This window comes from Mytilus galloprovincialis, chromosome 11 (genome assembly GCF_965363235.1).
Source record: "Mytilus galloprovincialis chromosome 11, xbMytGall1.hap1.1, whole genome shotgun sequence".
NCBI lineage: Eukaryota > Metazoa > Mollusca > Bivalvia > Mytilida > Mytilidae > Mytilus > Mytilus galloprovincialis.
Window position 1 is genome coordinate 40,806,411 of NC_134848.1, and position 18,338 is coordinate 40,824,748.

At 33.2% G+C, this 18,338-nt stretch overlaps 1 long non-coding RNA gene across 2 annotated transcripts; it reads right to left on the reverse strand.

Moving 5' to 3' along the window:
- Positions 1-6,404: 6,404 nt before the first annotated feature.
- Positions 6,405-17,293, reverse strand: LOC143052184 (uncharacterized). 2 transcript variants are annotated; one of them, XR_012971024.1, is made up of 3 exons: positions 17,098-17,293; positions 9,223-9,287; positions 6,405-8,968 (listed from the first exon to the last, which is right to left on the reverse strand). It is a non-coding gene; the product is annotated as an uncharacterized LOC143052184 (long non-coding RNA). The 2 variants fall into 2 exon arrangements; XR_012971025.1 differs by lacking the exon at positions 17,098-17,293 and adding an exon at positions 16,510-16,821.
- Positions 17,294-18,338: the final 1,045 nt, after the last annotated feature.

An 18,338-nucleotide genomic window follows, 5' to 3' on the forward strand; every position in this document is an offset into this window, starting at 1 on the left:
GTAACATGTAAAAGTTATGCTAACTGTAAAGATTATAATGAAATCGTATGATAAAGTTCTATTTGGTTTGTTAATTACTCTTTCAATTACAAATGCCTATAACTCTTACTTCTCCAGGATTGCATATACATTTCCTTAGCTGTGCGTATTTGGCCATTTTCAACTTCATATGTTTAACTTCTTTGATTCGAGTGTCATTCTTGAGTCTTTTGAAGACTAAACGCACGTGTACCGTACAAATATTAATCTTGGTACTTTTCATGAGTTTATTTACATATTGAATTCATTACTTTAATGTTTATATAGTTTTCCCCAAAATAACAATATCTATAAAATTTATTCGGAAAAAATGGCACATACAATTTATAAACAAATGTTCTAACCGAAATTGATTGAGGTAAAGTTTTATGTCAATTTTCGATTTTGTTTAAAAGAAGACACATGGTCGATTTATCAGATTTAATCGATGGAAGATGATTTCAAATTGTCCATTGGAATCATTGGAAGTTTAAAATTAAAACCATTGAATGGAATTGCGCATGCTCGAGAGTTATGGTAGTGGTTTTTTGCTCCTGCAAAAAAATGAAAATATGATACTGTAAACTTTATCTTTGAATTGGAGAATTCTGTTTTAGTCTTCTTGGAACTCAGGATGACATTTTAGTGATGAGTGATATCTAAAAAATGATTTAAAGAGTTGGAATTCAGTGTATTGGACACTTCAATTTCTTTCATGTGAGTTCTATTCAGTTTAAAAACACATTGTACAAACTCAATATAATCACTTGACATATCTCCCACACCTGTGTGTGATATATAAACAATAACAAAAACAACAACAACAACAATAGTTACAATTAGGTTTATTAACATCAGGTCAATGCAGACCGCTGAACAATCAAAACGACTACGAAGAGACAGTAGACCAACACCACCTCAACAAGAACACAACAAAATTTACGTAATGTCATCAACAAAAGACAACGACACATGTACGTCACCTGTCCGTATTGATCCGTCAGTAATCCACCATTCTCCCGTGCCGGTCTAAGCTCTCTAGAACACCAATCCATATCAGAAACATCCCATGTCGCAACAAGACATTACACATATTGCGATGCAGTTGAAAGATATGCTTCACGGAGAGAATGACTATACTATCAAGGCTACAATCAATCAATACAAACAAGAAACTGATACTCTTACTAAAGAAAACTAAAAATTGCGTGACGACTTAGATGCAGTAGAACAGTATAGTCGCCGGGACCTTCTACGCATTAACGGTCTCAGCAATAAAGAAACGGATACTCAAATGTAAACGGCATCTGAAGGAAAAACGTGAAACCCAAAAAATCCATATAAACGAAGATCTAACAAAAACTCGCAATAATATTGCTTATAAAGCAAGGCAAATCAAAATAGAACGCATGATCAAAGATACGTGGTCAGTTGACGGAAAAATCCTAGTCAAAGACAATCAAGATCAAGTACACGTTGTCAATACTATGGCCGCATTTATGGAGTTCTGCTTTCTGTACTGCTATCCAGGGACTATAGACTTTCTTGGGAGACTTGAGCTCCAGGCTAGAGTTAGGCGGCTTGAAATAGAATCTCGACAAGCTCAAAAAGACAAACTTATAACATATGCCGAATCTGAAGCCGCAAAAAAATCCGGCGCCAACGGCCAATCTTAATTCATGTGTTCTTTATGATTTATGTTTGTATCTTATATAGCTATCTTTTACATGTTTTATTTTTTTAAGTCATAGTCTCAGTATTAATACCATGCGAATGTACATTCACTATTTCCTTCTCACTACTATTACGGTCTCTTATCTCATCAGTAATTAATCATACAAAGTTCCATCTTTTGAACAGCGATTATTTAACATGTCTATCTCAAAATTGTCAATGTCATCATAATAGATATCCTTTTTTATACACCATCTTGCCACGATATTGTAAGGTGATAAACGTATAATAGCACCTTCATACTGTTATCCGCAACTACGTTGAACCGTAAGATTACAACAGCAGTTTTATGTGGTACATCTATACAACATGATTAAGAAGTGTATATATACAACCTGATTATTGTTTTTTCGTTTTTGGTTCAGACTCATTTCATTTTTTGTTGATCTTGCATTTGCGTAGTGTAAGAATTACAAATGGTAATTTTCAAGTCTTTTCATAGATATAAATACCTAGAATACAGCGTGTATTTGTACTAATTGATCTTTTGAATTAAACCCTTACATGTTTGTTTTCAATTTACTGATAAAATGTGCATGTATGTTTTGATATTGCTCCTTCTGTATATATACTACATGTTATGAACCACAATTCAACGTAGTAAAAAACACCAACCATACGTAATATTTATCAACAGTATCAAGGTGAAAAAGTAAATAGTATTGACTACCTGTACAATGGTATAAACTAATTGATTACCGCTGTATAATAATTAAATCTCCTCCAATATCACCCATTTCTCCATACATATCATGTATCTGTATAGCATTACCGTTCTTTATTGTAATCTTCAGTTCTTACAATTTTGTTAATTATTTTCCTCAATTGTGTACATATATTTTTTTGAAAGACGAAATGCAGATAGGTATAGTCATACGACTTTGTCGTTCTCAGTGCGACACAATCCCTGGTACAGGAGTAACATAGTACAATGGGAGTGAGCAATGAGCAGTATCGCATGAGAATCGGCAATTTCAATAATAGTATAGGCCTAAAAGGAAAACTCTCTTTACTTGACATTTTTTGTATCATGCTGATAGCTACCAGTAAGAACAAACCTTAAGCATTAGCACTCGTTTTATTGATTCATCTGGTTTTTGAAGTACCGTAAGGGAAACAACCCAAATCTAATAATACCAATTTTTTTATGAATACCCGTCAACAAAGTGTAGAAATAATAGGCATTTCTTTTATACTACTTGTGTTACAAATATTACTGATTCTTAGTGGCATTGAAACAAATCCAGGTCCATCTGATTACGAAGCATCGCCAGATAGTTCTATCAACTCGAACGACTTGTCAAATTTTTACGATTTGTTCTCGAAATCTTTATCTTTCCTACATTTAAACATCCAGAGTTTAGCTCCTAAGAGAGACTTAATTGCAGCTGAATATGAAATATTCGATATATTAGCATTTACTGAGTATTGGTTAAATAGTAGTCATACTGACGATTCAATAAACTTATTAAACTTTCATAGTCCTTTCCGTCGCGACAGCGGCCCTCAAAAACTAGGAGAAGGGGTGGTAGTGTATGTTAAAAATAATTTGAATGTACGACGTCGCCCTGATTTAGAAATTGACGAGCTTGAAGCTATCTGGTTGGAGCTTAAAGTACAAAACAAAAACATTTTATTTGGTACCTTTTACATTCCTCCAAATAGTGGACACGAAACATGGGATAAAGTTGAAACAAGCTTAGATATGGCATTAAATGAAATTAAAAAGATAATATAATAGTATCAGGGGACTCCAACGAGAACCAACTGAATACCTCTAACTCTAAAGTCAAATCTCTACTAAACTAGTTCAGTCTAACCCAAATGATAGATGAACCAACACATTTTACAGAAAATTCTATTTCACTGATAGACCTTATAATGACAAGTAACGTAAATGAGATTTCGTACTGTTGCGTTGGTCCACCGTTGACGGACCAAATTTGGTATCACTGTCCAGTTATTGGCTTTTTGAACTTCTTAAAAACTCCACATAAAGCTTTTAAACGTACAATATGGTTATATGACATAGGCAATTATGATTTATTTAGAAATACTCTAAATGAAGCGGACTGGAACACGATAATAGCATCCGACATTGTAGACGAAGTAACTGAGAATATAACAAATACGATACTTCAATAGCTGCTATAAGTATCCCCAATAAAATTATTACAGTTCGGAAAAACAGCTCTGTATGGCTAAAAATTTATATAAAAACAGGATGAGTTAAAAAAAATAGAATTCACAGAAAGGCTAAACAATTTAATAAACAATCTGACTGGAATAAGTTTAAAAAAAAATAAGAAACAAAGTCACTTGACTTGTTAGAAAATCTAAAGAAGATTACAATAATAGCCTTATAAACAAAAGTATGATTGGTAATCCGTCTAGCACTAACTGGTGGAAAACAGTTAAACAATGTTCTGGTATTAAACCTAGCGATAATGGTATACCACCTTTTGAACGAAACGGAACATTAATCTTTGATGATATTGAAAAAGCAAATGAATTTAACTCTTACTTTGCTTCACAATCTAATTTAGACGACATAGAGACCGATAACCTAAGTAACCTTAACGATGCTGCTAACAACTTACACGAAATTGAATTGAATAAAACAGAAATTGAGGATGCCTTGAATGTTCTAAATACGTCTAAAGCATCTGGATTTGACATGTTAAATCCACGTTTATTAAAAGAAGCTTCATCGGTCAAAACATTTCCTCTTTGCAAATTATTTAATTTGTCATTAAGGAAAGATGAATTTCCTAGCCAATGGAAAAAAGCTAATGTCCTACCTGTCTTTAAAAATAGTTCACCAAACGAAGTAAAAAAATTACAGACCTATATCTCTTCTCAGTGTCTTATCAAAATGTATGGAACGCTGTATTTATAAACATATTTATAATTACCTAAGACAGAGTAATATTCTAACACAAAACCAGTCGGGCTTCAACAGGGGGGACTCTCCTGTAATCAGTTAGTAGACATTACGAATGATTTTGGTAAAGCTTTGGATAGTGGCAAAGAAATACGGGTTGTGTTCTGTGACATAAGTAAGGCGTTTGATAGAGTTTGGCATAAAGGTCTTCTCATCAAATTACAGAGATATGGTATATCTGGAAAACCTACTTAAATGGATAGAAAATTATTTGAATGGGAGGTCTCAAAGAGCAGTTATAAATGGTTCAAATTCTGACTGGTTATCTACTAATGCTGGCGTCCCACAAGGTTCTATATTAGGTCCCCTTTTGTTTTTGGTATTTATTAATGATATAGTCACTGATATTGAAGCCCAAAATTAAGCTTTTTGCTGACGATACAAGTTTATATTTAACTGCTGATAATCCAATAGAGGGCGCTGAAATTTTAAATAGCGATTTGAATAAAATTCACGAATGGTCCCAGAAATGGCTTGTAAAATCCAACCCCAAGAAAAACTGAAACCATGACTATTTCCCGTAAAATTGCAAAACCTTATCACCCACCTTTAAACATGAATAACGAAGAACTACGTGTAGTGGCAAAGCACAAGCACTTAGGAGTCATATATTGTACAGAAATCATACAAAAGACTTAATATATTAAGGAAAATAAAACACACTTTAGATAGAATGACCCTGGAAAAAAATATATATCGTTTATAAGACCTATCATTGAATATGCTGATGTTATCTAGGATTCAGTTAATCAATCTTTAATGAATAAACTTGAAAACATCCAGTTGGACGCCGCTCGTATAGTTACAGGGGGGACTAAGCTCACAAGTACATGTACGTCGATGTTATATAAAGAAACCCAATGAGAGAAACTTCCAGATCGAAGAAGTAACCACAAATCAATATTGCTTCATAAAATTGTAAATAATAAAACCCCAAATTATTTGCAAGAGCTATTGCCTGGTTATGTCAGAGGTCGACACGACCATAGTACAAGACAAAGTAACAATCTATTACATGTTAAATCACGTACTAAACTTTTTTATTCAGATAATTACCTTCCGTCATACATCAAATTATGGAATCATTTACCGTTAAGTATTAGAAATTGTGAATCTCTCTCTGTATTTAAGAAACAAATTTGTAATCAGAACGATCGCGTCCCTTTATCTTTTTATGCTGGATGTCGAAAAGGCCAAATTCTTCACGCGCGACCTAGAATGAATAGTAGTTCTTGAAACTGTCACTTGTTTCCAAGAAACTTAGTTTCTTCCCCTAAATGTTGCTATGGTGACTTAGAAACTAGCTCACATTTTTTATTATTTTGCCCATTATACTCGGACATAAGACAAGAACTGATAATATCATTTGGAAGCCTGAAATAACCGGTACCAATGGACACTGAATTTCTATTAAATGGCTCAAATACAATTTCAAATGAAGAATAAAGGCAACAGTAGTATACCGCTGTTCAAACTCATAAATCCATGGACAAAAAAAAATCAAATACCATTTCAAATTAAGAAAACATTAGTTTATTTCTCATGGTACAAAGGTTCATTATCAAAACTAAAAGGTTTATTAATTAATGATTCACACAATAAACCTGTTAGCATTTCGTCTTATCAGTTGCATTTTTCTTTACTTTTCAGTTCATTGTGTAACTCAATTGACATTATCTAATATTAATATTTTTATTATGTAACAGAGCATGTAGTTTTGATTTATTTGTGTATAATGTATTTAATTTATCAAGGAGACAGATTAATATAAGCCATTGTTGCTTGTTTCTGGATCCTTATTGTGAATGTGTTTATAATTATACTTGTATTTATAACAAAATATTGTTTACACTCAAACCATGTAAAAATAACAAACATATCCATCTCTGATTTTTTTCTACGATTGGACTGTTGCATCAACAACACCCGTTAAGCAGTGACATTAAAAATTGGAATATATTGATGCTGATTGGTGGATATTGCTATTTCATACACCATTCGGTAACGTCTTTACTTTGTATAAAGTTTAGCTTGCATGCACCATTATCAATTTTAATACATATAAAAGCAATATTGATATTAAAAAAATCACAAATTTAAAAAACATGTTTATATTGAAATTATTCAATTAAAATATAATACAATCTATCAAATATCATAGATAAACTAAATTTGTAATCTAAGCTCAATTTTGCATAACCCTAACAAATACTTACATATAAAAAGTTAACAATACAAAATATTAAAGTTTTGGAGGATATGCTGAAATTAAGCCTGATAGTTCGGACAAGGTGCTCAATAGATAGTTCACGGTGCAAAGAATTCCACTCAGGCCGGTGCTAGGGGCAGTCTTAAACTTGCAGTACAATTTGAGTTTGGTTTGTTTTGCCCCGTGTTGATTCCTCACTGTGACTTTGAGATGAAGAATAACAATAAAAGCGCTGTTCCCAGGCTTTTTGTGTGTTTTGCTGTGCGTGTTCTATTTTTGTGTCATGATTGGAAACCCCACATATCTTTTGTGTTTTTATTTTGTTTGAGAGTACCAAACTGTCAGTATATTGGGCTAATGTCATATTTAAATATCTTCAATCAAACAAGCTCTTTTTTTTCATTTACAATTGGTATAAAATATGTAAAATAAATTTAAAAAAATCTCTCTTTCCATGTTTGAGAATATAAATTTTAACTCGTAAACTTAAAATTTGATATAACGTCACCAACATTTACAGCGCCTTGTGGTCTTCGTAACACCAGTCCATAATTTATCACGTAACTGCTTACTCATCATAATATAAACTGTAAAGTTCAGGGAGAATCCAATAATCAAAATGAGGTCTTGATATCTCTTGATTATGCCCTTATATCTCAAATCAGAACGTGTATACACGGAAGGATTGAAAGACATCAGCATGTTGATAAAAAAAGTTATTATAAGCGGTAACTCTGATAACAAAAATATAATACAAATTAACACAACTGTTATAGCTGAAATTCGAGTTCTTCTCTGAAGAACAGCACTATCGGTCCACGGTAGTTTTCTTCTCAATACCGTTAACTTGCATATTATATATATTGTACATAAAGATACAATCAAACATGCTAGCAGGATGCATACGTTAAATGAAGTAAGGTGATGCACTAATAATTCATGATCAATATTGTCATGTCGTATGCAACATCTGCCGTGGAAATTTTTAAACTTAGATGCACCATCATAGAAAACTCGAGAATATATGCAAATGGCAATGGCAAACGTTAAAACAGAACAAACAATACTGACGCTGTTATTAAGATGTATTTTGGTCCAGATTGTAAATAATAGAGCTGCAGTTTTCTGGAGACATAACAGTAAGGTTATTAGGATTGATATAACATGGAAAGCATATCTAAAGGCAGCAGAAAAATCAATAATAAAACATTCTGGAAATTCTAAAATAAATAACCAGGAATATCCATTTTGATGATACCTGCGGTTATCATATATTTGATCGGCGATAAAAAGCGGAACGGTCATAAGGAGTGCAGCAGTAGTATCAGATAGAGCCAAAGCTGACAGAAGAATGGTGACGGGTGTTCTGTTGTCTTTTTGTAAAAATATCAAAAGAACAAAGATATTCACAACTGTCACTTCCACTGCTATTGCTAGTTGCACATACGTTGTTGTTACACCTGGTATTGCAAATATCATATCATTGTACTCTGGTGATGGACATGGAAATAGAATATCAAAACAATTGTTTTCTTTACTGAAGTTGTTTAAATTATCAATATTGAGAATGAACGTGTCAGTTGAGGTCGTATGGAAGCCACTTAGATAAACATATTGGATAAATTCTTCTTTACACGATGGGTGCTTTGGTGTGAAATGGATCGGAAAGTTAGATTTTTTGTGGTACAGTGCAAATTCGTAATCATATTTGTACAATGTAACGCAGAACTGGTTATTGAAGAAAGCATATTCCCAGCAAGTTGAATTATGCGACATAAAATGGTATATGTCATCATTTGTTAATATATTGTTTTTCGCTTTAATGAATTCTTTGAAACGACATGTACAATTGTTAATACCGTCTGCAAAATATATTCGTACATCGGAAAAGTACGGAATAATGTCATCAATAAAACTTATATTGTACGTCAAAGAAGGGTCCAATAATAACTTTTGAATCGTCGTTTTATTTTGGCAATCTTGATGAATGTCTTTTAAATGTGTTCCATTCCATAAACTAGTTGACTCTTGTAAAAGGCGAGAGCTATTCTTACTGTCAGCAACTGAAAAAAAAGTATAATAAACTATGAGGGACTTGAATCTTTTACAGGGTAAAAAGGCAATACATACTCGATCAAATTTCTGACTTTTCATGTTACCATATGATGTAAAGAACATTGTAGTTGGTTTAAGCAGAGTTAATTTATTTAGGTGGAGTATATAGAGAGGTTTACTTTTTCGATCTTATTGGCAATAAAACCATCTTTTTTTTTAAATAAAGCACATAGTATTACTTGAATATATATTAAGTACATACCTTCATTTGCCCGAATACTTGATAGAAGTAGTGGAAGAAAAACAGAAACTAACATCATTAGAAACCTGGTTTAAAAAAAGATACATAATTTTATTTCCATTGCAAATAACAGTAGTATGTGCCAAATAAACATCAAATCTTAACTTTCTATTGAAAATGTCGTAACATCGTAAGTAATGGTTACTAAGTACAGTCTAATATTATTAATTTGTATATTTTAACAAATTTGATTCGTTTAGGGATAGTCACATGTTAAACTATATGTTCGAAGGTAGAGGGAAAACGCCGGATAGGAAAAAGCATATTGCACGACAAAAAGCATATTGCACGGTTATTTTTAGAAAATCTAAAAACCGATATACTTTGTGACGTCATGTAATGAATTTCAGGATATTGTTAAACGATCGTAACGTTTTGAGACAGATGATATCTGTGATCGATTATTTGACGGTAAAAATCTTCAAATACATAAGATGACAAACAAACAAAAAAAAGCAATTGAAATAACAACTAATATTCTGTATTGTTAAGGAGACAATATGATATCTATAAAATTCCAACAAAATCAAATGACGATTTTGATACAAATATGGTCGGAATTTATTAATATAACATATATAGCCTTTGTATGAGGTCAATGCAGGATATATCGACCCAAGGAAGTATATCGACCTCGGACTTCGTCCTCAGTCAATATATCCTTGTATCGGCCTCATACAAAGGCTATATTTGTATAGTATTGACTTAACAATAACTACTCAGTCTTCTGTATTGTCATGTGTTCTATTTCCTGTCTGTTTGTCCTTTTCCTACTATCACCATGGAGATTTCAGATTCTTTTCAATTTATTAGTTTGAATGTACCTTTGATACCCTTCGCCTCTCTCTCTCTCTCTCTCTCTCTCTCTCTCTCTCTCTCTCTCTCTCTCTCTCTCTCTCTCTCTCTCTCTCTCTCTCTCTCTCTTTCCCTGGTTATATAACTTCTGATGGTTTTTTTTTACTATTAACCTCATATATAGACTTCGTATATGTATCACATTTAATCAAAGAGAAAGTTTAGGTGAAGTAAATAATATATTCAATGAGTACATAGTTTAAATAGTTAAAATTTAAGGACGAAATAGACACAATTATGATTTTCTTGGTCAGAGTGAACAGTTATGATGTCACAATGACATCACACATGTTCTTGAGCGTCAGTGGCAATATTGACTATCGTTAACGTACTTCTTTAAATATCAAATGAAATATGATAAATGAAAAATGTACCCGCATTTAACACAAGTATCCCTCGATGAATACTCTGAGAGGGGTCGCCTCGATACTTAATTGATAGAAGGTGCCGCTTGAGTCCTGTTATCCCTCTCTTTTCGTTTAATATAGATCATAATAAGGTATATTTTTCATAAATGGCGAAGGTAATAATGTGACCTTTTTCCTTTTTAAGATGGGTCTCATGTGGTGAGTTAAAAAGTGGAAAATCAGTGTCAAACGAGGAAACATGTGTCGAAACAAACACAGCCGGGATACACGCCAGATAAAGTGAGAGGTCAAATGGCAGTGACGTCGACATCTCAAAATTCCGAATGCTTTAGCCATATACAGGTTTCTAAGAAATCGGCTGATGTCAGATTGGGAAATTTTTGATCCGCTGTTTTCTTCAAAGTTATTGGATTTCTAAAATTCCAAAGTTCGTCATGTTTGGTGAAATTGTTCTTTTACACACAAACATCATACATCAACAACAAAATTCAAACATTTGCTCTCGAAAGATGTTTTCCATTTCTACATTATATATCGATTGATTCAAAAAACAGTGAACTGTATTTTTCACCTACAAGTGGATACCTATATACATGTACTGTTAGACAATGGATATGAGTACTTGTTGTCATTCACCTGTTGATTTAATAAATACTGAACTACAAAACTGTGCGTTACAGCAATCACACGAAAGTTTTTCGAATAACTTTATTTGTCATGATTCGCAATCTAGTCTAATAAATGAATCGCAACAGTTAGCGAAATACTTTCTTAACGACGCAAGTGATACAAACTTAGTCTCCTTCCCAGATCCAACTCAAATCATAACTGATCGTATTGACTCTGAATGTAATGGTCTACCCAAAAATTCGTTTATTGCTTCTTTACTAAAAATATGCCAAAATGACACTGATACGCTTGAACAACTTAGATTATACTATTTCAAAGTTGCAAAATGTAGAGAAGACTTCCCTATTCAATGTCCAGTTTTGAAACGGAGAGTTAATCTGAAAAGAAAAACTGGTGAACCACTAGTAAATAAACTTTGGTGCGATTGTTACGCGCTTCGGCTAGCATCAAGGGTGAATTTTGCAATGATCTTAAAGAAACTTTTAGCTCTAGATCCGTGTCGACCAATTTTTCAAATATCGACGTTGATGTCACTACTTCAGCACCAAACTTCGACACCATTCTCCATGAAAAACTTATCCAATTAGAAAGTACTGTCCTCGAAATGAAAGCATCTAACTCTAAAACTGTCTCAAACCTTTTTTACCGAATAGACGGATTGTACACTGAGAACAAAAAGCTACATACTGAGTTGAATAAGTAAAAGGAACGTTACATAAACATTCAAAGTCAGCTAAATATAATTCGCTCAAAAAACAATATGTTGAATGACGCTGTTGCCAATTTTGAAAAGACACAGAAAACAAATATTGATAATCTAACAGAACTATCCCAATATAAAAAAACGAAGGCACTATGCGTGGCACCATCGAGTCAATGAACAAGCTTACGTCAGTTGTTGGTCAAAATAAAAATAAGATCAACAACATAAAAACCAAACTAGATAAAACTACAACATTATCGAATGAAACAAAATCTAGACTTGATTCTGAAATAATCAGAATTACAAAGATTAACCGACAGTTGTGCATCTCGATTATGTAACCTCAAGTCTAAAGTGTATATTATGTCTAATGATCTTAAAGAGATAAATACGTCCGTTCTTAGTTTTGATAACAATACGTTGTCCAACAACCAATTTGTAACAGAACTCCGAAAACGTATGAACGCGTTGGAGAAAAACGTCAAGCAACTAACATGCTCCAACCAAATATATTTATTATTCTATTAATTTATTTACCAGCTACAACTCAACCTCATCAATTGTACCAGTATAATGTCGAACTTTTGCATGAAATTTGTTTTATATATAAAGATATGGGATCTGTCATACTAATGGGCGACTTCAATACAAAGATTCAAGGCACCGCGTTATAAATTTAATCCCGATGAACAAGTAGGCTATGTATTCCTTAATACAAGAGTACGAATTGTTTTCAGTAAATACGCAGATGTTTTGCCATGGACCAGTTACAACGTTTCAATCATACGATAATGGTCCGTCTACTTGTATCGATCATATGCTTATGCCACTATCAGAAATTGGAAAGGTGTCAAACGCAAAAGTTATAGACAGTCACAGTTTTCACTCATACTGAAAGTGAACAATCAACTCGTTCCGTTTCGTGGGATCGAGCACGCAAGTATGGTTACATAAATGATTATTCGTTCGCATTATCACAACACTTGTGGACGGCCGAATTTCCAAGACACGAAATTAATAAACTAATTATTGAGGATTACTACAACAAGATAGTGTCTGCAATTAAGCAAGCCGAACAAGAGACATTGCCGTACTCTATATTCAAACCTTATCAAAAGCCATATTGGAATAAAAGTCTCACTCATTTGCGCGACATGATGCGTTTGAACAGAATCGAATGGTTAAACAACTGTAACTGCCATGATTTAAAATGCGATGCGTTCAATCATTACAAGCAGGCGAAAAGGGCTTTTCGTGACGTTCAAAGATCCGCAATTGACGAATATGAAAGTGCTATTGCGCAGAAAATTGAAAATGACATTAACGTTGACCAAAAATCCGTATGGATCATTCTTAATAAGCGGAAACAGAAGCCACACACTTGTACAGCTCTAAAGAAAGATGGCACTTTATTTACGGATAGTAACGATCTAATGAGTACTAGTATATGGTATGACCATTTTCAAAACATTTTTTCGCAATCTATGTACAGTGAACCAGACCGTGAAACCTACGTATCAGACCGCGTATCAACCATTCGTGAAATAAATAGAACTCTCAACGAGAAGGATGATTTACAATTTAGTTACTCTGATGTCATTAACATTTGTTCGCATCTGAAAAACAACAAAGCGTGTGGCCATGATCGTATCGCATATGAGCACATCAAATACGGAGGAAAACTACTCTTGAGACATCTACATCATTTGTTCAACATGATAATACAATGCGGATATATACCTGGTGAGTGGCGAAAAAGCATTATTTTCCTTCTTTTTAAAGGTGGAAAAAAACCTCGCACTGATACTAACTCATATCGTGGGATATCTCTAGTGCCAAATATCGCTAAAATATTTGAAAAACTGCTTGAGAACGAACTTACAAAATTGAGACCCGATTTTCCGAATCACCAGCAAGTTGCTTACCAAAAACAATTAAGTAGCATGAATGCATCATACAATTTACAAGAAGTTAAATTTCATCACATTGAAAAAGGTGGACCCGTCAAAATCGTTCTATTAGACAGTACTAAGGCGTTTGACACTGTCCCACACGACGGTTTGCGCATCAAATTATACGAATATAGCCTTCCCGCAAAATTATGGTGTCTTCTTGATAATGTAACGTGTACACAGGGTAAGCGTGTCATTTAGAATGTGTTCGTTACCAGTTTGATACTGGATCCAAAATTGTTCTATTTACAAAATATATAAGAAACAATCTTTATTTATAAATTAACGTCAATGAACCAAAATATGTACAACTGCTCTTTGCAATCTTTAATACACTATTTATAAATACTCTACTCAAAATATATACACTGGTACAAATTTGTACTCTCTTACAAATTTGTCCTGGGTCAGGAACAAACTTGTCCTCCTGGTATAATAATGTACCCTACAAGTTTACACACTTCGTCTTTGTTCCTCTGGTACAATTATGTACTTTACAAGGTGGTCACACAGACTCACACTTGTCCTATACGGTGCAATACGGTTCCGCTTGTAAATGTACAAGTCCGTATTTATAACAGGCACCGACCTGTTCTTTATTACACTTAGTAATAATAACTATAATACCTTATATATACAAGACAGCGATCTCGAATATCGACGTACCGTAGCTTGGTCTTATGTCTACGAAGACTTATGACAACCGACCCTGAGCTAGGAATCTCTCCTGCTTATATACCCCAATGGTAGCCGTACCATTATTGAAGGAGGGGTGTTCTTCCAAAGTATCTCATTACTCGTATCTGAGTTTCATAAGGAACACCCCTTTACATTCGACCTGACCCAAAGTTTACCCGCGAAATATCTTACTCATTTCTATGTTTAATTAAAGTATATACAGATGCATTAAATAAGGCTTCTGCAGAACAGAAACTAATATAAACAATATAGCCTTAGATACCAATTCATCACAATAATATGTACTAGTATTTTGATCTCACGAGTATTCTCTGGTGGAAAGTTGTCAAATTGGTTCAAGTTGCATCGTGGTGTTAGGCAAGGAAGTATTCTTTCAGCAAAACTGTACTTTATTTTTATCAACGACCTCATTGACAAAGTAGAGTCCAGCCAACAGGTCCGAGACCACAATTATTTCGTAATGCATTTCTTTTAGAACATAAATGAAAATAAAAAAAAAATCCCACCTGCACTTTCTAAAAGAAACTTTTACAGTGTGTTGTACTACTTTTGGGACAAATTATATCAAAATTATAGAAAACTTCATCCGCTCTAACTCAAAATATGGACAATTTTATGTTTAGGGCGTCTTGAAATCTTTTGACAGCTTCCGAAGTGCTAATTTTAAACCTTTTTCAGCTGGACCAAATCACTACTTTCCTTTACAATTTTGGACCCAAATTTTTTTACAGTGTAATTTCACCCCCCCCCCCCCCCCCCCCCCATAATTGCAATTTAAGGCATTAAACATGGAGAAATAAATTTGTAAGGGGTATAAAAATTAATGGCAAGTAACCCACTGTCAACACTAGGGACTATATTTGTGAACAACGAAAATCAAGGGACGACAATTGTGGTCTCGGACCAACAAGGTGCTTTTATACATGACCTCAACGCTAGCACACCTGTTCAAGCTGACGATATTTCAATAATCGCAACTGATCGCCAATAATCACAAGTTATGGTCAAAATTTGAGTACAGCATCCGTTGGAGCTTTGCGTTCTCAGCAGGGAAAAGTCAGCTCTTACATTTTGGTAAACCTACAACTGGAACCGATGTGCTTCTATATAATGAACCAATATCGACAGTTAAGATAGCAAAACATTGTGGAATTAATCTTTATACGTGCCTTAAGTCGATGGATCGTACAATAGACAGCTATTTTAAACCCTATTGTTTGTTCAAAATTCGTAAAACAAGTGTGTTATCCGAAGGCGTTGTACGGATGTGAACTATGGGGTTAACTTACTTCAACTGAATGGTTAATGTTGGAAAGAACTCAGCACTACATTTGCAAAAATATTCAAGGTTTACCACGGCGCACACGAAGTGATATGTGCCTTCCAATGATCGGTTGGTTTAGCATTGAAAGTTATGTGGACGAGTAGAAACTTTTATTTCTAGGACGGATATGTAATCTTCCGTGCGAAAGTGTATCTTTCCGTATATTGATTCGTAGAGTTAACGACTTTAAATACAACGACGGAAGCCATTCAAATTTGGGATTTACTGTTGACATTATAAACATTTTGAGGAAGTATGAGTTATCAACCTATTTTAACGATTTCTGTGAAACAGGACTTTTCCCAACACATCTAATATGGAAGCGTATTGTGAAAACAACAGTGGCCGCTTTCGAGATTGTTAATTGGACAAGACGTATTAACATTGATGATGATTTTGTTGCTTTTAAAATGATCAAAAAAGAATATGCACCTCACCCTGCATGGACTATAGCATTGAAGCATCCAAACCTACGAAAATAAGCACAATATTTAACTTCTGTTTGCTGTTTAGTAAGAGAGAATGACAATGGGCAATACATTCTCTGTGACAGATGTGGTAAAATGTTTTTGAATCCATTAGTTCACGCTACTGCTTCATGTGACTATCTCGACGAAACACGTGATAACTTTTGGTGTGATATTATAAACATCAATCCAATTACTTTTAGTATCTTCCTAGCAAACATGTCTGATGAAGAACTATTTTATTACTTACTTTCTTGCTATTCGAACAATTTTCCACTAGAAACCGACCAATTAGAGACATTCCAAGCTATATGTGTTCGATATATCCATAACTTTGGAACTTTACTACAAGATTAATATAACTGTAATATCCGTTACTGACAATTACTCACTTCAACTGATCATGACATTTTCTGATTTTATTTGCCTATGTTGTTCAATTATTTAATTTTTGTGTTTATCATGTTTATTATTTTCACTCTCCTCCTGGAGGCAATAAAAATATATATTGCTGATAGGTTTCCCCACCTTTTCACGTAATGTAAAGCTGGAAAATAGTATCTATTCCGGCATGTCTTAACACCTAATATATATATATATATATATATATATATATATATATATATATATATATATATATATATATATATGAAGTTCAACCCCAACCCACAAGGATGATAATCGCATATTAATCTCATTATCTACAATGGGGATACATAATATTATATTACTTTGTGTTGCCAGTTGCTTTTTCTATTTAGCTTCTTAATAAACATGTTTGCTCTTCTAGATGTGTATATACTTTCTATAACATTTTAACAATACAATATAAACATACCTGCTATCAAACTGGATAAAAAGTTTTAACGTAATTCCAACTCAACTTAAGAATTAATTTGGTTACAAAGTAATGTTATATTTATACCCAGTAAATTCATGAATTAAGTGTTCTGGGAATTATGTTTACATCAATTAAGTTACACCTACTACATATTGTACAATAAGTATATTTGAAGTGTCTCTGTAAAATACAACTTCATCCGAATACAAACAATAGTAAACCGGAAATATTCAGAAAAATTCTATTTTTACGAGACAGGTAAACATTGGTATAATCTCTTTTTTTCTCTCTCGGTATATTAATTTTAACTTATTATGATTAAAGGTGGTACCCAACACTTTCACTAAAATTAATTTGGCTCGTTTAATTTTCATAAAATGTCAAAGTATTTACTTTATCATTGAGAAGTTTAATATTCCTTTTTCAACACAACGTAATTAAAAGTTAAGCTGACTTTGCATAGTTATCTCCCTGTAGTGTTAGCATGGTTAGGTACCACCTTAAAAAGGAGTGTTTGCTCTTTGTCTGTTTGCATTATCACTTTATTTTGTACAACTTTATCGTGATTTATAGTTGTGAATAAATTAACAATTGTCTCTTTAGTATAATAATTAGCTTGAAGCCTCGAAAAACTTATTACAAACCTTTTGACTCTTTTTACATAAAAAATTGTACCTATAGTGGTGACATATTTTTCATATAACTGTAAACAAATATACGTCCATAACTTGTGTTTGATGTGAATGCGTATGTATTTTTTTTATATATACATATTAAGCAATTTATTGAATAATTGACAAGCATAATATCTCCCACTATAATACAAAGGTTGCAGTATCGGCATTTATCAATGTATATTGCGGTATTCAGACATGTCCAAATAAACACATTTTAAAATTAAGTCATACAGGAAATAGCAAGGATAGGTTTATTTCTAAGAGAGGGATACTTGAAAATGAATATGACGTAGTGTATTTTAAAATTAAGTCATAGAGGCAACAGCAAGGATAGGTTTATTTCTAAGAGAGGGGTACTTGAAAATGAATATGACGTAGTGTTTTTTTCTCTCTTGATATTCATTTCTATTCGTCTTTTAGTGAAACTGAAACGAAAACCAGTAAAATTCACGATTAAAAGAGGAATACTTCATATCACTTAAGATTTTGAAGATGGCACTTACAGCTTCTTAGCTTACACTATGATTTGTATTTAGTTCGTCTCAAATTTAGCTTAACAAT